This window comes from Colobus angolensis, unplaced genomic scaffold (assembly GCF_000951035.1).
Source record: "Colobus angolensis palliatus isolate OR3802 unplaced genomic scaffold, Cang.pa_1.0 Scaffold30, whole genome shotgun sequence".
Taxonomy (NCBI): domain Eukaryota; kingdom Metazoa; phylum Chordata; class Mammalia; order Primates; family Cercopithecidae; genus Colobus; species Colobus angolensis.
In genome coordinates this window covers 2,235,528-2,255,908 of record NW_012116266.1, presented here as the reverse complement: position 1 = coordinate 2,255,908, position 20,381 = coordinate 2,235,528, and the positions used below count along the sequence as shown (strand labels likewise).

The window sequence follows — 20,381 nt, the reverse complement described above, 5'->3', positions numbered from 1 at the left end:
GCCTCCCAAAATGCTGGGACCACACTCAGCCACTTTTTAATTTATTTCTGGTTACCATAATACTTCTAAGCCAATACTGATTGAGACCTGTTCTGTACCAGGCATCGTCCTGGGAACTACAGATAGAAAGATGATTAAGAATATGGTATTTGCTCACTGTGATAAGTCCAATAAAGGATTCACATATGTAACCCAAATGTCTCCAACAAGCTTCTGGCTCCTGGATGTGATGACTTCAACTGTTTTTCCCTATATGCATGTTAATTAATAGCATCACTCACCTTACCTTCTCACCTTACCTCAATCTTTCTTCTCTCTGTGAATCTACAAAAATGGGAGTTTGTTTCTCATATAGTTTATGTCAACAGCCTATGTCTGCCAGCTTTCTGTTTTGGCAGCTTCCCTCATTGTCCCTCATTAATTATTAATCACGATTATCCACATTGTCCACGTTGATGGTGCCTAACTCTCTATTACTGTACTTGGAGTGTGTGCCCAGGGGAACTAACCTGTTTCCCACCTTTGGTGTTCACTTCTTTCTCTGGTTTGTTGGTTACATTTTTTTTGGCTCCACTTTTCAGTAGAGATTGGGACAAGGGATGAGAGTGAGGTGGAAGAGAAAAAAGATATCTTTCTGGCAGAATTGCTTAGGCTCATAATGATAAGGTTTTTTTTTTAACTTTTTTTTCTGATAATCTTGCTTTTTAGCCCCATAGTATATAGGGAACCAGGTGGATGGATGAGTGTGGCTTAAGTTGAGCCTCATTTGAACTCAGAACAAATGTTTCCATCTATTCAACACTTATCCTCAGGCCTGGCTCACTGTGGCACACTCCTCTCTGGAGTCTGGCTTATGGTGGCCCTCTTCCCAAGCCCACTGGACATGTCTATTTATTTCTGAGCCTTGGTTGTGGATAGGTTCAAACTCATTGCCATGGAGTCCTCAGGAGTCATGTAAATAAGTATGTTTTGATCATCTTTGCTGTTAATAAGTCTCTCTAAAAGCTAGTGGCTTAAAATAAGCATCATTTTATTATCTGTCATAGTTTCATGGGTTGACTTAGGTGGGCAGTTCTGCTTGTTTCACTTGCAGTCTCTCATGTGGTTGCCGTCAGTTGGTGACTGTGGTTAGAGTCATCTGGTTTACTGGGATCACTGTGCCTGTTCATTCTCTAAGCAGACTCAAGACCTCTTCTGTTCTTATGGCCACTCCATATGGCCTCTGTCGCAGAACTTCTTATGCGGCAGCTTAGAGTTTCTCAAAGCCAGCATTCCAAGATGCAGGAAACAAAATCAGCACATCCTTTTAAAGACTAGGCTTAGAAATAGTGTAGCATCACTTCTGCTTTATTCTACTGGTTAACTCAAGTCACAGGCCAGCCCAGATTCAATGTGGGAGGGCTTTATGCAAGGATATGAATGCCGAGTGCCATGGTACAATGGATGGCCATCCTTAGAGACTAGCCACAACAGTCCACCCTCTGTTTCTCAATGATGTATGTCCTTCCTCAGTGCAAAATACATTTTTCTCCCTTCCAAGGCCATTAAAGTCTACTCATATCATGGCATTAGGTTTGAGCTTTAAATCCAGGATCATGTCACTTCAATCATATCTAGGCAAGCTTAAGCTTTCTTGGGTTCGGCTTAAGGTTTCTAAGGTTCTTGGGTTCGGCTACCGTGAATCTGAAGATTGATGAAGTAAAAAGACAAAGAATCTGCTTCCCACCCAACACACAAATACAATGGCTAGGCAGTGATGAAAAATTGAAATTGAACTCCCATTCATGAAAGGGAAAATAGGAAGCATAGAGCAGTCACTTGTTCATAGCAATTCTGAAATTAAGTTGAGAAAATGTTGCCAATTCTTTGACCAAAATTCATTTCTACTCCCTAGAGTGGTCCTCTGTGGCTCTTGGTTCCACCACTTAGGCTTTTGTTTTCACCCTCTGAGTCATCTTTTCTTTTGCATAAGTAATGGCCTATATTTACAGCTGAGTAACTTCCTCAAGCTTTCTTTCTATCAATATAAACTTAGTGCCCAGTGACTTCTTTTCATTTTTTTAAAGACACTTATTCAGCATCATTATCAGACTATTACATTTAGCAATCAATCACATGGGTGCAAAAAAAAAAATCTACATTAAAATCCTTTGTTGGAATGCTTTACACTTTCCACAGAACAGAAACTAAAATAACCTGTTATACAACTAGTCACAAATACAGTCCTCGAGTTTTTTGCCCATACACGTGAGTATTTGTCTAAACCATGTCTTCTTTGTAGCAGCTAGGCCATGCCACCACTGTGCTTGGCTAGGTTTACAAATCTGTTGTAACCTGTAGCTTCCCTGTCACTTCTCTGGCTCTCCTCTTCTGCTAAGCTTTGTTTCCTAATTAAAATCTTCTGCCATGGCCATAGTTACTGCTGCTACTGGAACAGCCATAGCCACCTTGGTTTCATGGTTTGGCTAAGTATTGGTCTTCACCACCACAGGGGCCAGAGCTTCTGCCTCCAATCCTTCCTTCATGGGTCCAAAATTTGAAGACTGATTGTTGTAATTGCCAAAGTCATTGTAGCTTCCACCACCTCCAAAATTGCTTCCATCATTACGAAATCCATTATAGCCATCCCCACTGCCACCATATCTACCACCACCATGGCTGCCATCAAAGCCACCACAACCATTGAAGTTTCCTCCATGACCAAAGTTGTCATTCCCACTGAAATCACCTCCACGACCACCACCAAAGTTTCCAGAACCACTTCGACCTCTTTGGCTGGATGAAGCACTAGCCATCTCTTCCTTTGAAGGGCTTTCCTGACTTCACAGGTGTGGCCATTCATAGTACGGGCATTTCTGAATGACAATCTTATCCACAGAGTCACCGTCGTCAAAGGTTACAAAGGCAAAGTCCCTTTTCTTGCCACTGCCTTGGTCAGTCCTGATTTCAATCACTTCAATTTTTCCATCTGTTCAAAATAATCTCTAAGGTGATGTTCTTCAGTGTCTTCTTTAATGCCACGAACAAATATCTTTTTCACAGTAAGTGGGCACCCGGTCTTTGACAATCTTCTCTTGAGACAGCTCTCTTTGGTTCCACACTCTTCCATCCACCTTGTGTGGCCTTGCATTCATGGCTGCATCCACCTCCTCCACAGTGGCATATATGACAAACCCAAAGCCCCTGGCACGCTTGGTGTTTGGATTTCTCATGACCACACAGTCTCTCAGCATTCTCCATTGCTCAAAATGGCTCCTCAGGCTCTCACCAGTTGTTTCAAAGCTCAACCCTCCAATGAAGAGCTTCCTCAGCTGTTCAGGCTCTTTAGGAGACTCTGACTTAGACATGACAGCAGGAAGAAGAGAGACTTTAATGATGCTTCTTTGGTGGCATCCACGGGCAGAAAGGAGCAAGCCGATGAACATATCTCAGACTTCTTTTCATTTTAAGCTATGTTTGCATCTTTTAGTCCAAGCTGATGGTACCTTATGAGTACAGATTTCTTAAACTGTGCGAGTGTCCTATAAATCTTACAGGGTCACTTGATTAGACAGAAGCCACATGCACAGTTGTTTTTGAGACAGACCCCCCTACCTTGGCCTGGGAATCAGGGTGCTGTGGAACAATGTCTTAATATTCTCAGGAGCTCTATTGTCTGGGTGAGAGTGTTTATAAGACATGCCATTTAAGGTTCTTAGAAGTCTTTCTGTGTAGATAAAAGAGTCTATGAGGAATATCCTCAATGCTTCCTAAGGTCTCAACAAATTAGCTAACTCACTGATGCAAAATTACTCTTGGGATCATGTTTTGCCAGAAGGGTCCTGGATTTGGTCTTTGCTCTGAGGTCATCTCTTCCAGGATCTTTTGCTGCCTGGAGGAGCTAGAAAAGAGAAAGTTTTATTTTTGAATCCAGAAAGCTCTAAATTCTGTATATTTCTCCTAATTTTGGTTAAAAACTGAAGAATTACTTTTTTAGTTCATTTTGCTCCTCTTGTATGTTAACACAGGCAGCCAAAAGAAGCCAGTTGGTGCTTTCAATACAGTCGTGTGTGTGGGGAGTTGGTTCCAGGAACACTGCAGATACCAGAATTCGAGGATGCTCCAGTCTCTTATATAAAATGGTATAGTATTTGCATATAAACTATGCACATCCTTCCATATACTTTAAAACATCTCTAGATTACTTATAATATCAGATACAATGTAAATGCTGTGTAAATAGTTGTTGTACTGCATTTTAAAAATTTGTATTATTTTTATTGCTGTACTATTATTATTTATTTGAATATTTTCCATCTGTGGTTGGTTGAACCAATGGATGAGGAACCCTTGGAGGCAGAACCCATGGATATGGAGAAGCTGACCACATTCTGACTGAAAATCTCCTAGCCAGAGCTATCTGTTTATGACATATTCTTCTTATCTTCCATGCTACAGGAGATAGTTTTGCTAATTGGTCTGCACAAAATTCAGGTCATGTTCTCCAGTTTCCAATAGCAATTTCTTCGGTGTCCTTCAAGTCTTCCCTATTCATCTCCTCAAGGAGCTTTCCAGCTTCTGCCTGCCACTGAATTCCAAAGCCCATGCCATATGTTTTAGGGTTTTGTTATGGCAATACCCTACTTCTATGAATTAAATTCTGTTTTGATTATGTATTGCTGTCTAACCAACTACCTTAAAACTTAGTGAGTGCTTAAAACAATAACCAGTTTATTAGCTCTCATTGCTCTGTGGTTGACTGGGCACAGCCATGAAGTTCTACTGGTTTAACTGGGGTCTTTCTTGTGGCTGCAGTTATATATTGGCTGTGGTGGAGGTCACCTGGTGGCTGCAACTGGGCTCCCGAGACAGCTAGGCCTCTATCCTTCTCCATATGGCCTCTCTGTGTGGTCTTTCTAGTCACGTAGCTGTACTTTCTTCTTTCTTTTTTTTTTGGGACGGAGTCTCGCTCTGTCACCCAGGCTGGAGTGCAATGGCCGGATCTCAGCTCACTGCAAGCTCTGCCTCCCGGGTTCACGCCATTATCCTGCCTCAGCCTCCCGAGTAGTTGGGACTACAGGCGCCGCCACCTCGCCCGGCTAGTTTTTTGTATTTTTAGTAGAGACGGGGTTTCACCGTGTTAGCCAGGATGGTCTCGATCTCCTGACCTCGTGATCAGCCCATCTCGGCCTCCCAAACTGCTGGGATTACAGGCTTGAGCCACCGCGCCCGGCCATACTTTCTTCTTTCTTTCTTGAGACAGAATCTCACTCTGTCGCCCAGGCCTAGGCTCGAGTGCAATGGCACAATCTCAGCTCACTGCAACTTCCACCTCCCAAGTTCAGGCGATTTTTGTGCCTCAGCCTCCTGAGTAGCTGGGATTGCAGGCATGTGCCACCATGCCCGGCTAATTTTTATATTTTTAGTAGAGACATAGTTTCACCATGTTGGCCAGGCTGGTCTCGAATCCCTGACCTCAAGTGATCCACCCGCCTCAGCCTCCCAAAGTGCTGGGATTGCAGGCATGAGCCACTGCGCCCGCCCTAGTTACATGGCTGTACTTACACTGTGGCTCTGGACCCACAAATTGAATGTTCCAAGAGGGAGGAAGAAGCAGCAGCCAGTTCTTTTAAAGGCTGAAATTGGTGCTCTGCCACTTTGAACATACTTGATTGGGAATCTTAAGTCAGTGTAGGAGAGAACCACACGAGGGCATGGATACCACGAGGTATGAAATTTGGTGTCCATCTTAGGAGACTAGTTACCACACAGTATACTTGGCTAGATATTTGCAATTTGAAGTCAGTAGGAATGGAGAAGTTTTCCTTAATTATGGACACAATTGTATTAGAGGATCTGCTGTGGTTCAGCTAGGAACATACCTACATACATTCAGGTATGTTTATGGATGTGTGTGTGTGTGTGTGTGTGTGTATAGACAGATATTAAAAATTTTGAAAATACATGCAGTCATTGCCTAATAACAGATAATTTACAAAAAATACTTTGCTATGTGAGTTAATGTGGAGGAAAATGGGAAAGACAAGAAACAGCCTGCAAGTGAAGGAATTCCTCATCTAAACCAAGGATTGCTACAGTATAGTAGTGTAACCTTGGACAAGTTCCAGCCTCTCTGGCTCTTAGTTTTCTTATTTTAAGAACCCTTTCCTGTTTAAAATTCTTGGACACTAATCACATGTTTTGCTCTTTCTCATATTTCAAGACTGAGCTGAAGTGCTGCTACCTCTTCTGTGATGTCTTACTCCAAATCTAAATCTAATCACGTCCTATGCAGAGTGATGTGATGTTCTCAGATTGATGGCCACCAAGTTAGCAAAAACGTTTTAAATGTTTCACCACATCTAGAGAACAAGGGATTTGTAAAATCAAACAGTAATTTGAATTATTTATCTGTGGGCTGAAAACATAGATTTGTCATTTTTTAAGCTTCTGCTTTTCATCATGGATATAACATAGGTGAAGTTCTCTATGTGGATGGCTGTTTCAACAGTTGTTTAAATAGATGTAATTATGGTTGTGGGGTAGACTAACTGCTGAAACAAAGAACCCCAACATTTCAGTGGTTTAATATAATAAAAGTTTAGTTTTTGCTCATGTAATAGTTCAATATGAGCATTTGTGGACAAGCAGTTCCTGGGTAGCTCTCCTCTGTTATTTCTTCGCAGTTTTTCTTTTCTTTTTTTTAAATGTCATTGAGGACTTCTCCATTCAACTGGCAGGTGAAGCAAGAGAGACAGGATTGCACATGGAGGTTCTTCTGGTCCAGGTCCAGAAGTGATGTCTCTCTCCTGCTGGCATTCCATTGGCCAGAACACAGCCATGTGACTGACTGCTCATAACTTCAGGGGAGGCTGGGAAATGTAGTTTACCTGTGTGCCCAGGAAAGAAAGCAATTAGACATTGGTGAGCAGCTAGCATCCTCTGCCACAATGTCCTTTCTTCTGTTCTTCATATTTTACTCCACAGCCTTTTGACATTTATTCATCTGAATACACATTCTATTTTTCACTTTAATATTAGAGAATTTAGAAAGTATAGAAAAGTAAAGAGAAGAAACCAATAATTGCCCATAATAACTCAGTGGTTATTTGGTTATTTTGGGAATATTATGGTTGAAATTATAATTTTATATCACTTTTGTATCCTATTTTTAATCACCTAATAGTGAAAGAGAAGTACTTTCCTATGTCAACAAAACTCTCCATAAATGATGCCTAAAAAGCTTTATAAAATTCCATCACATGATAATTTACTGTATGAGTAGAAAGAATAGAGAGAAATGTTTGGACAGGTTTCAAAAGATCTAGTATATCAATGAATCCCTGTGTTAATGGTAAAGCAACTCAGTGTTATACCCTCAGGGTGGGATGAGGGGAAGGAGACTTCTTGATACTTTCTCTGATATACTGCATGCGCCATTAGAAAAAAATCTTAGTTTCAAATTGATAATTCATTATCAGCTAAAATGCTGCTTGAGATTAATTTCTTCTTTTCACTGTCAGCACATTAAACCACAAAGTGATTGGCAGATTATATTCCAAAAAAATGGAAGAGATTAATTTCGCCATTTGAATTATTTTGCATTTTGATAGCCTTCTTGTTTTTTTTTCTGTTTCTTTTCACCCATAAGCAGTCAGAATTGTCATAAACATGGAGCTGCTTATGTTCCAGCCCACTAGAAGTAGTGTCGGACAGTAACAGGGCTTCCTGATGCTCACACTATCAGATTTATGAAGCGGAAGAAGATATTCCAGTAACGGGGCAAATTCACTTCCAGGGAGGAAATGCCAAGCAACCATATTGCTAGTTAACGTCAACATGGATCAGCAGAAAGAAATTCTCCCTGATTATTTGCTAAAGGCTGTGTCCTTTTTTGGTAAACTCTCCACATCTGTCACTTCTTGACAAATGAATCTTAGTAAAACACGTTGAACATGAAAAAGACAATAAGGAGACATTGTATTTTTATCGTCTTTATGTCTGTTAAACAGTCTCTTGTTTCCAGAGATGCTTTAAATTTAAAAATTGACATAGCTGCGAGTTGTTGGAATAGAAAGAAAAGTCAGAGTGCTGAAAATGTCAAAGTTTAACTGCTGTTCTCAAGTCTAACAGTGATTGCAGACTAGATTATGAAAATTGAGTTGAATGGGGTCTTTTTCAAGCTACAATGAGACTGTTTTAATCTCACTGATGTTTTTGCCAAAGAGTTATTTCTCGAATAATAATTAGGTCCTCCTCCAACTTAGCTTTCCTTAATCTTCTACTTTGAAAATTCTACCAAAATAAGCCTGAGTTAAATTTTGAACTAAAAAACATGGAATTTTAGTGTTGTTATCATCATAAGATCAATACATTTTCATTGTTTGAAATTGAAAAATGCAGAAAAGTAGAAAGGAGAATGAGAATTGCTCGATCTTATTATCCAAAAACAACCACAGTTATTATTTTAGAGTTTTCCTTTCTAAATATTTTACAAAGGTTGAATGTTGTAGTCATACTATATATACAGTTATGCATCTTAATTTGCTTACTGTTATAAGCATTTACCATCTCATTACAGATCACATAAATATGATTTTACTAAAATATTTTATGATTATACAACTAAGGCAGTATTACTGTAGAAAATTTAGAAAATATAGAAAGGTAGGCCGGGCACAGTGGCTCACGCCTGTAATCCCAGCACTTTAGGAGGCCGAGATGGGTGGATTACCTGAGGTCAGGAGTTCGAGACCAGCCTGGCCAACATGGTGAAACCCCGTCACTACTAAAAATACAAAAAAATTAGCTGGGTACACCTGCCTGTAGTCCCAGCTACTTGGGAGGCTGAGGAAGGAGAATCGCTTGAACCTCGGAGATGGAGGTTGCAGTGAGCCGAGGTTGTGCCATTGCACTCCAGCCTGGATGACAAGAGCGAAACTCTGTCTCAAAACAAAAAAAAAAGAAAAGGAAAGGAAAGGTAAAGAAAAGAAACTAAGAAACCAATAATTGTCGATAACCCTATCACTCAGTGATTATTTGGTTATTTTTGGAATATTGATGTGTATATATATTTTTTAAATGGTTAAAATTATAATTTATATACCACTTTGTATTCTATTTTCAGTCTCCTAATAGTATAAGAGAAGTACTTTCCTATGTCACCAAAACTCTTCATAAACGATGCCAAAAAAGCCTTATAAAATTCCATCACATAATTTATCTAATGCCCTATTGTTGTGCAAAATAATGCTATAATAAATATCTTTAGGTATAAATTTTTATTTTCAAGTCCAAGAGTATGAAAACATTTAGGTTTATAGTTCACATTTCCAGAATAGTGGCACCTGTTTGTGTTTCTACCAGCAATGAACATGTGCCTTTCTGACACTGTCACCTGCATTTTATTATTTTTAAAAAAATCCATGCAAATGACAGATGAGTATTAACATCAAGTTTCTCTGATCAAGCTGATTCTGAATAGTCAGTACAGTATTCTGAGGACTTCAGCTATTTGAATCCTGTACCTTCCATTCCCTGGGGTTAGAAGGAGCCTGTGTGTTCATGTCTGTCTTTCTTTCTTCTCTTGAGACAGACTCCCGCTCTGTTGCCCAGGCTGGAGTGTAGTAACGCGATCTTGGCTCAATCCAACCTCTGCTTCCTGGATTCAAGCAATCCTCCTGCCTCAGCCTCTCGAGTAGCTGGGATTACAGGCGCCCCCTACCATGCCTGGCTTGTTTTTTGTATTTTTAGCAGGGTCAATGTCTCACCATGTTAGCCAGGCTGGTCTTGAACTCTTTGACCTCAGGTGATCCACCCACCTTGGCCTCCCAAAGTGCTGGGATTACAGGCATGAGCCACCGTGCCAGCCCATGTCTGTCTTTCAATAAGGATTTTTGAGTGCTAGAACCCTCTGCTAGATTCTAGGGAAATAAAGACAAATAAGCTCTGGTCACTGGACTTAAGGCAGAGTTTTTGAGCTGATGTGCATAGGCACATGGTTGTGCTAAGACACTGAGCTTCTTGGCCTTTGGAGCACCTAGGTAAGGCGTGAGGTGATTAGAACGACTGGGCTGGTCACTTCTGTCAGAGAGTGAGTGGACTTTGTTGCTTACCCCAGAGATTCATAGAAGTATTATCATTCTCTGTGCAGGCCCTGATGTGACAAAGGAGGGAAACACTGTCTCCCGATCATCTGGATGTTCTTCTAGGTCTTTGTCATTCTCAGAACCACAGATTTATGGGCAAGAACAAATATTTTATGAGTCAACTAGTCTTTCTTCATTGCCGTCCAACACACACACATCCCACGCTGCTGATGGTGGTGAGGGCACAATCACATTCTCTATGATCTACATATAACCTGGTAAAATACAATATTTCTTACCATGGGCTTAATTAAGCTCTTTGAAAGGCTGCAGGACTACCTTGGGCAAGATTAAAGGCACTACCTTTTATTTATTTTCTTTTTAATTTTTTTATTATTATACTTTAAGTTCTAGGGTACATGTACACAATGTGCAGGTTTGTTACATTGTTACATATGTACACATGTGCCATGTTGGTGTGCTGCACCCATTAGCTCATCATTTACATTAGGTATATCTCCTAATGCTATCCCTCCCCCCCCCCCACGACAGGCCCCGGTATGTGATATTCCCCATCCTGTGTCCAAGTGATCTCATTGTTCAGTTCCCACCTATGAGTGAGAACATGCAGTGTTTGGTTTTCTGTCCTTGGTGATACTTTACTCAGAATGATGGTGTCCAGCTTCATCCATGTCCCTATAAAGAACATGAACTCATCCTTTTTTTATGGCTGCATAGTATTCCATGGTGTATATGTGCCACATTTTCTTAATCCAGTCTATCATTGATGGACATTTGGGTTGGTTCCAAGTCTTTGCTATTGTGAGTAGTGTGACAATAAACATACGTGTGCATGTGTCTTTATAGCAGCATGATTTATAATCCTTTGGGTATATACCCAGTAATGGGATGACTGGGTCAAATGGTATTTCTAGTTCTAGATCCTTGAGGAATCGCCACACTGTCTTCCACAATGGTTGAACTAGTTTGTAGTCCTACTAACAGTGTAAAAGTGTTTCTACTTCCCCACATCCTCTCCAGCATCTGTTGTTTCCTGACTTTTTAATGATAGCCATTCTAACTGGTGTGAGATGGTATCTCATTGTGGTTTTGATTTGCATCTCTCTGATGGCCAGTGATGATGAGCATTTTTTCATGTGTCTGTTGGCTGCATAAAAGTCTTCTTTTGAGAAGTGTCTGTTCATATCCTTCACCCACTTTTTGATGGGGTTGTTTGATTTTTTCTTGTAAGTTTGTTTAAGTTCTTTGTAGATTCTAGATATTAGCCCTTTGTCAGGTGGGTAGATTGCAAAAATTTTTCTCATTCTGTAGGTTACCTGTTCACTCTGATGGCAGTTTCTTTTGCTGTAAAGGCACTACCTTTTAGTTGTAATGATTTGTGGGATTTCAGACTCTCCCTAGCTGGGAAGGAACATGGTGAATTGTATTTTTCAGAGGGCACAATAAATAACTCCTCAGTTCCCTAACTAGGTTCTACAGAAGTTAGAAGACAGGTGGAGGCCAAAATATCACTTTTACTGATGGAGGACTTCTGTTCTCTGTGGGTATCTCAATCCCAGTAGGAGAAAGGAAATTCCAGGGTAGGAGAAAAGAAAGCTGATGTAAGCATGCCCAGTTTATTATTCTCAAATTTACTCACCAGCTAAATCACTTCTGTATACCAGAGACAGAAGCAGTACGGGGACAGAGAAAAGCGGGAGTAGACTGCCGTAGACTTCCACCTCCTTGGAAAGAAGCATCAGGAATGGAAGAATCATTTCCTGCCAACAATATGTTAGAGCAGAAGGTACAAACTGGGAGATTTAAATAGGTAACCGTGGGCCAGACCATAGACACACTAAAAATGAAAGGCAGTAGAGACTCACTGTAGATACTTGAGAAGGGGCGAGATGAAGACAATTTAAAGAAAAGCATAAAACAGCAATAGATAAATTCAAAAAGATAGAGAGCAAAAAGAGACTGGATGTATTAGCAAAGGTAAGAGTAAAGGTAGAGGCTTAGGCATTGTTTCTGGAGGACATTTCAGGAACAAAAAGGAAATACATACGAAGAGTAGGGTTATTCTGTGTTGATCCATAGGACAGAATTATATAATCTAAAGTGGAAGTTGTGCCAATATGAGCTTTGGTTCAGTGCAGGGAGAGCTTAGGATTAGAGGTGCTGAAATTCATATCGGGCTATTAGACAGGTTTTTCAAGAGCAGAAGTCACTATGATGAACCAGGTCTGGTCCACTTTCATGTTTTCTTTGAATTCAGGCAGTATTTAAAAACAGTAGAATGAGTAAATGCTGAAACATTTTAAAGTTATTCAAAGTCTAGATTTCAAGTTTCTCTTGAAAAATGGGAAAATCTAGTAGCACTGGGCCTATTTGCCTAAAGATGACAATTGAATGGAGCTGTGTAAGGGTGGTCTGATGTAGAAAAGCATGTGTTTTCTTGTTTGCCACAGTCTTCACCATTCCTTATTGCCTGGTACCTTTACTTTTTAAATTACCTGCCTAGTCCCTATAGGAATTCAACTTTTCAACCCTTGTTTTACAGGGAGTCTCCTCCGTTGGGAAGGAGGATGAATTCAGTGACTCTTGACTCAGAGCTTCTGTAACTATATAACCTTAGGCCATTTTATCTAACTTTATCTATTCTTAAATATGACCATGTTTCTTTTGTGATATGCTGTTTTTATTATATACATTTTATTCTAGTAATATTTCTTCTTGCTTGGGAACAAATATGTGAGGTTTTTTATCAGGCAATAAATGCAAAAATGGCCAGCAGAAGCTGTGGACAGGCCTGATCCCAGGCCAAATGGAACATGTCCAAATTTGTTGGAGGCATTGTTTCTCCGACTCAGCACTCCCCTCGCTGGGAAGGAAGGGTCCTTTGAGTACTTAGGAGTCTTGTTATTCTAGCTTGTTCACATTAGCCACAACTTAACATGACCTCACATCACCCTCCATGGCTCCTGGTTGACCTATTGAACTGCTTGGCATGGCTTAATTGATGAGAAGTGATCCCAAAGCCATTGCAGATGACTATTCCCCGTAGTCAGCCAAGGAAATCTGAGCCACAAGAGAGTAGGTAAGTCATACGGTTCTAGAGAAGCTAGGAAGAGATGCAGAGGATGGTGAGGAGACAGGAGCAATAGAGGGGGGCATGGAGGGCCAAGGGGGATGGTGGTAGGGAAGGGGAGGTACTGGTAGGAGTGGGACAGAGCAAAGTGTGAGTGCATTGCAGAGTGGGTGCAGGATGAACTTTGTCAACAAGGGATTCTGATCACTGTTGTCACCTTTATATAAAGTTTGTACTAGACTGGAGGTGGGTTACTTTTGTGTTTGCCTCACCTTGTTGACTGAGCATGGCTTGTATCTGATTTCTTTATAGTGATTGACAGCCAATAAAACATAAGAACCTTTGCTATTATGTTATAGCGACAAGGGGCCTTAGATGCTCCTCTATGCCATAAAGAATATGTATGTTAATAATGATAAAACCAGTACAATATAACCTAGATATATGCAGTGCTTTACTTCACGGGGTGAAAGTTAGACTTATAAATGTTGCTGCATCTCTGGGAAATGTTCCAGAATAGGATATGCATCCTTGGATATCACCAAATTACAGCCTATGATCTGCCTGAAGGCTCATATTACAATAAAGCATGGTTTTCTTCTATGACATAAACATCATCAAAGATTACAGACATATGCCACACCTATTTCCATTTAATAATTTATAGTAACTAGCAAACAACATTTGACTAAATGTAAATTCCCAAATATAATAATTGATCATTTTGCAGTATGTTGCATTTTACTAAGTGCGTCCACGTAAACCACTTTTTGAACTCCTCATAAGACTGATCCTGGACCCTTCGGTCCTGAGTTGCCTGGTCCTGCCACTGCACTTCACTGCCTTTCTGCTGCTCTCAGCAGTTCTCAAGTTTTGCTAAAATGCATTTCTTGTAAATTCTTTAATAAAACAAATCATCATAAAATGGATTGTGAATTCCCAAAAGAACAATATTATAATGGAGGGTTGCTTTCTTGACTTAGAACATGAAATCTCATAACAAATAACAAAGATTTACTACCAATATTTCTTTTTAAAAGATAATAAAATTAAGTTCCATAAAGAGGAAAGGAATATATATACAAGTTGATTATGCAATGGCTCAAATATGTTGTAAAGTTTATATAAAACCTAGAAAAGCTCTAGCTCTAATGATTCATTTAAAGTGAATATTTGCTAAAATATGTTCTGCTAAATATGCAAGATAGACCTACGTATCTTAATGTAACAGTGATTTAATTCAATAATGATAAAGTTTCAGGTTTTATATTACAACTAACCTTTAAGAAACTACCACCTGGGTAGTTTTAGTTTGTGTTAAAGATGAATATCGGCCGGGCGCGGTGGCTCAAGCCTGTAATCCCAGCACTTTGGGAGGCCGAGACGGGCGGATCACGAGGTCAGGAGATCGAGACCATCCTGGCTAACACTGTGAAACCCCGTCTCTACTAAAAAATACAAAAAACTAGCTGGGCGAGGTGGCGGGCGCCTGTAGTCCCAGCTACACGGGAGGCTGAGGCAGGAGAAGGGCGTAAACCTGGGAGGCGGAGCTTGCAGTGAGCTGAGATCAGGCCACTGCACTCCAGCCCGGGCGACAGAGCAAGACTCCGCCTCAAAAAAAAAAAAAAAAAGATGAATATCTACAATTATATCATGTTATAATGAAAAGTTTACTTTTTTTCATATACTTCAACCAAAATAACAAGTTAAATGCATGAGCAGATATGAAAATCTACCAGTCTTATAATGAGACACTCAAGAAAGCAACTCGCAAAAATATAAAATGTAAAAGAATCCACTCTTTTCACTATCCTTTTTCTTTTGCAAAATAGTTATTTTCATGAACATATATTATTTGTATTATTATATAATGGTTATTAATATTCAAAATCAATCAATACTTTAAAAAAACTATTAAAATATAACCATCAATAAAATATTTAGTAATCATTTTCTTGTCATTTTAGACTTCAGAAAACCTTTGGGCTGTTGTTTTTATGATCTGAATTTTTTAGGGCAAAACAGAAGGTTGATGCCTCTGTGGCAGGTTCTCTGGGAAGCAAACTTTGAGATGGAGTTTCACATACAAGATGCTTTCTAGGGAATGGCCTTGGGAAGGAAGGAGGCAGGGGGAGAAGCTAGCTGATCTAAGAGCTATTTGGCACACCCCACAGGGAGCTCTGGGGTGAGAATGGCCATCAGAGTTGTGTTGCACTGGGGCAACATTAGAGTCACCAGAGAAAATGCTGCACATTGGAATTTCAAATTCAAATTTTGAATGAGGTTTACTTATAGTAAAAATCACTTATCATTTATGTGAAATTCAAATTTAAATGGGCATCCTGTAATTTTATATGCTAAATCTAGTAAGACTACTCAATATGGCTGGGCCTTTATATCCTCACTTCAACCGATTATTAGCTGTGGCTCACCCCAGAAATGGTATGACCCTGGGGCATCATTGCTCTCCACTACTGAAATAACCCCATACAAAGGCTGAGAGCTGAGGGCTGTCTGCTGACAACACTCCCCACAGCTGTGTCAAGGAGCCTTCCTTGAGGGGCATCTGAGCAGCTCAACTTCATGTCCATCACACCATCCTGGTGCTGTTGTTTTTAATAAGTTTCTCTAGCAACCAGAAATATTAAAAAAATCATTTAATTAACCTTATTACTATAATTAAAGTAGAGACTATTCTTTTTCAAAACTAGTCTCTGTAATATGCAAATACTAGATACATAAATAAATACATAAAACAGCCATTGTCCAATCCTCGCATTGTGTCTTTCAGGGACTCTTTATTGGTAAGGACTAGAAGGATCACACATCTGAGTTTGTCTGAGATATTTTTAGTTTATGCATCTTATCCTTGTCACTGCAAAAGCGTCATGGTTAGGTAAATAATTTATCTGCTCTTCCTAGCCAGAACCTTCTTAGTGCCGCTCACTGAAGTAGATGTTATCCTCAACTTTTGTAGAATGGGAAACAGAGCAGCTGAGCTTTATATCCCATTTTATCCAGTTAAAAAAACAGTCCCATTGCACTCCAGCCTGGGGACCCAGAGTGAAACTCCGTCTCAAAAAAACCCCCCAAAACAAAAAAACAGTCCCCAGTAAGGACTTTGCCCTAATTGAGCCAATCAGTTGTGGCTGGAAGATGAAGTGCCGCTGTGAGTGGTCCAGCTTGTATCAGGCCCCTGACCCTAAATGAATGAGCTGTGATGGGTGGGATGGGGGAGGACCTGGGGAACAAGGTTATGAAGGATAGACACGGACATGGGGACTTACTTTCTTATTTTTATTTTTTACTTGGTGAAAATAATGTTTATTATGTACATTATCTTATATCACCAGACATCTAGACATTTTTTTCAGCTATACTTAGAAAACTGTTTCAAACAGATTAAATTACTACCCACTAGAGCTAACGATAAGGAAAAAATCAAAGTGGGATGTTCACAAATAATGTCTAAGTCTGTTATGGGAAGATCATACTTAATTAAAGGAAACAATACATGTAAAGCTATTTGCAGTAATCAGGAAAACAGTAAGTGTTCAATATGTCAGCTAATTATTATTATATTTAAAGAACTTCTGAGCTGATAATTTTGAGAGTTCACCTGAGTATATCTAAGACTCTTCCATTCAGTATTTAAGGAGAAAAACCTGGGCCTACTTGTGATCTCTGTGCAGGGAGGGTTCCCCAAGAGAGGTCCACTGCAAATTAATTCAGTACTATTTGCAGTATTGCTTGTTATTTGCTCACAGTATCTCTCTCAAATTTCCAATGCTACCCCTTCATTAAAATAGTTCAGGATTTGGATTGTTATGTTCACCTTATCTACACTGCTCATGATTTTAAAGCCCTAGATAATATTCTTTCTCATTCTTTATCTTGCCAGATGGTGCAATTCTTATCTTTTTAGATTTTCATCTGGCAGCAGCTTGGTCATTTAGAATGATTTTTCCTGGATTGCATCCAATTCCTTTATATGGCTTGTACATCAGAGTTTGGTGTAATTTTGATATTTTCTGTATTGTTACCAATGTTGTAATGTTGGCATTTTTTAGATGAAGTTGTTTTATCCCATTCAAGGAATAGTCAATATTAACTCCACAGTCTGTTTCCCATATTAGAGCTGACTGTGTGTATGTGTGTGTGTGTGTGTGTGTGTTAGTGTCAGTTGTAATCTGGATAATAATCTATGTGTGCAGTGATGCTTCAAGGTGGGAATAATGGCTATTTAGATATGTAAATAGTTTAGACTACTTTTTCCAAAACTTACTTGTTATTAAAATTCTTTTATCAGCTTTTCCTTATGTCCTAAAGCCTCAGAAAATCTGTTTATAGTTCATCCCAGTTCACCCAAACATTTGAATACCTGGAAGAACTTAATTTTTTTTGCATGACTGGGCATTTTAACATGCAATCTTTTAGGTAATTTATCAAAATAGCAAATAAAAAGTCTTAGATCTGGAGAATCCTAGAGTTTATCTTTTCCTTCTGGAGAAGTGACTGTTAGTCTCTCTCATTTGATGCCTGTCTTTAAGCCATGTCCAAATCCATGTTATGAATAGTCAAATCCCATGACAATCCAACAGAAATAATACAGATAGTTCAGCATTGGCCTACACACTGGAATGCACTAAATGACATTAGGTGTACGAAAGCATGTTGTGTGGTTTAAGGAGCCATACAAATGTTAGCTTTTTTTTTTTTTCTTAGGACAACAGCAGAATAAAAGTATTTAATTACTTCTATTAAGGACTTAAGCTTTTATGATTATGTCTTTAGAAATCTCAACATCTTAATATGGCAAAAGCTAATGTTATCTGATATGGGGAGGTGGTTAATAAATGTTGCTATTATAATTGATCCTATTAAATTTAATGGGTAGCTATGTTGGTTAATTTAAAATTTAGAAAAAAGTAAATTATCTGGTAAGTGGAGATCTTGGTCTTCTCTTGTAGAGAGGTATTCCAATGTAAGAAACAAATTAGGTTTTGTTTTGGAATTATACAAATAATTGTATAGAATAGCTGCATTCAAAAATCTTTAATGTGAAGTTAGGAACAGAAATCAGAACAGTTCTGTGTGGGGATGAATGTGTCAATGTTTTTTGTTTTGTTTTGTTTTTGTTTTTAGACAGAGTCTCACTCTGTTGCCCAGGCGGGAGTGCAGTGGTGCAATCTCGGCTCACTGCAGCCTCTGCCTCCTGGGTTCAAGTGATTTTCCTGCCTCAGCCTCCTGAGTAACTGGCATTACAGGCACACACCAACACGCCTGGCTAATTTTTGTATTTTTAGTAGAGATGAGGTCTCACCATTTTGGCCAAGCTGGTCTCAAACTCCTGACCTCAAATAATCCACTCATCTCAGCCTCCCAAAGTGCTGGGATTACAGGTGTGAGCCACCGCACCTGGCTGTGTCAGTGGTTTTAAAAAGATAAAAATAAAGTGTAAAGTTGTTTTATAGCCAAGAACCATGATTCCAAATGTTATATTTCCTTTGAAGACACTGTTTCAGGTGGTTTGCTTTGAGGCTGTGGTCAAATAGATTAGACAACATCAGTGTGTGTGTTTTCTTAAACTCTAATTTTAAATGAAATTAATCACTAATGAAATGTGGAATTGGTAGAAGATTGAATTTTGCAGTTTTTTATGTGATTTTTATCATTACACTTGATACGTTGATAGTATTTGTGAGTCATTATGGTATGGTTGGGAGTTTATTCTTCAGAGCCAGGCATACACGGATTTCTGACCCAGCCCAGCTTTTTAGACTTTGGACAAGTTATTTACCTTCTCCAAGCCTCAGTTCTCTCATAAATAAAATTGAGAGTAACAGTAGTAACTCCCTCATAAAGTTGTAAAGGGACTAAGTGACATCATCCAGCTAAAACATTTAACACAGCATCTGGCACACAGTGGGTGCTAGATAAATGACTCCTTTTCTTTCTCTGCCTTCTTCTTGTTATTATTTTATTTTGATTGTTTCCTGCATTCTTTTGTGTTTCTCACCAACTTTGGTACTACCTAAAACAGGATTTAAGAAGCTGCAGTTGTTGAGTTTGTAAGACATAATAAGGGTAAATGACATTAGGTAAATATAAGAAACTCATCTGATAAGAAAATTGTTCCTTGGAAATCACCTTGAGATCTTTTGTATTTGAGATACAAAGGACAAGAGAAGTAGGAGAAAGACAGGTATTTTATTTGGGTGGATTACCTCCAAACATGTGGGAACTTTCCTTGCTTACTGCACTTGCTTCATGCTGCAGAATGAGACTATTTTATCCTGCCAAGTTGTGGAACTGGGCTTACAGGAATCAGTGATGTAGGGACCCAGACCTCACAGCTGTATCCTCCTCTTTACAAAGCAGTGTCATGTGGAGTCACGTGGAAGACTGGACGTGGATTACAAGGCAGACTGACTGGGATTTTTCTGAGTCAAAACACTTTTTTAAACAAACCTTGTACTAAACACTATGGAAAGTACTGGAAAGCCAGAAAAAGGCTTGAATGTTAGTCCCAGCTGTAAACAAACTGTTGTGTGACCTTGGGAAATGAGCTGAAACTCTGAGCCTTTGTTTCCATAATTGCACAACAATGAGTTTGGACTACTAGATGATCTCAGAGGTAACTTCTGGCTCAAATGTTTTCTAATTCTATATATATTTTTTTAGGTCCTCCAGCAATTATATTAAACTTGTTTTCTATCTTTCTTTATCCAAGGTTAACTTGTGATAAAAGCAGAAATAGGAAAGAAAACCTTGGGAACAGCACAGGATTCCAATTCAGGGTTTGAATTCCAGTTCTGATGCTGAGCAGCTATGTTACCTCAAGGAAATCTTTTAACCCAGTGTATCTTGACTGTGGTTGCACATTTTATTAATCTGGGAGGGTTTTAAAAAACACTGATGTTAAGCCCTAATCTTGAACATCCTAAACACTCAGGGATTAGTAGACTGTCAAAGCTCTCTAGGTGTGAAATAAATTCACGATGAGATATCACCTCACGTCTGTTAGGATGGCTATTATCAAAAAGACAGGAGATAAATGTTGGTGAGGGTGTGGAGAAAGGGAACTCTTGTACACTATCGGTGAGAATGTATTATGTTGGTGCAAAAGTAATTGTGGTTTTTGCCATTACGTTTAATGGCACCATTACTGTTGTTTGTTTGTTTGTTTTTTTGAGAGGGAGTCTCGCTCTGTCCGCCAGGCT

At 39.3% G+C, this 20,381-nt stretch overlaps 1 pseudogene; it reads right to left on the bottom strand.

Annotated features, from left to right (window-relative positions):
• Window positions 1-2,391: 2,391 nt before the first annotated feature.
• On the bottom strand, window positions 2,392-3,347 carry LOC105517367 (annotated as a pseudogene).
• Window positions 3,348-20,381: the final 17,034 nt, after the last annotated feature.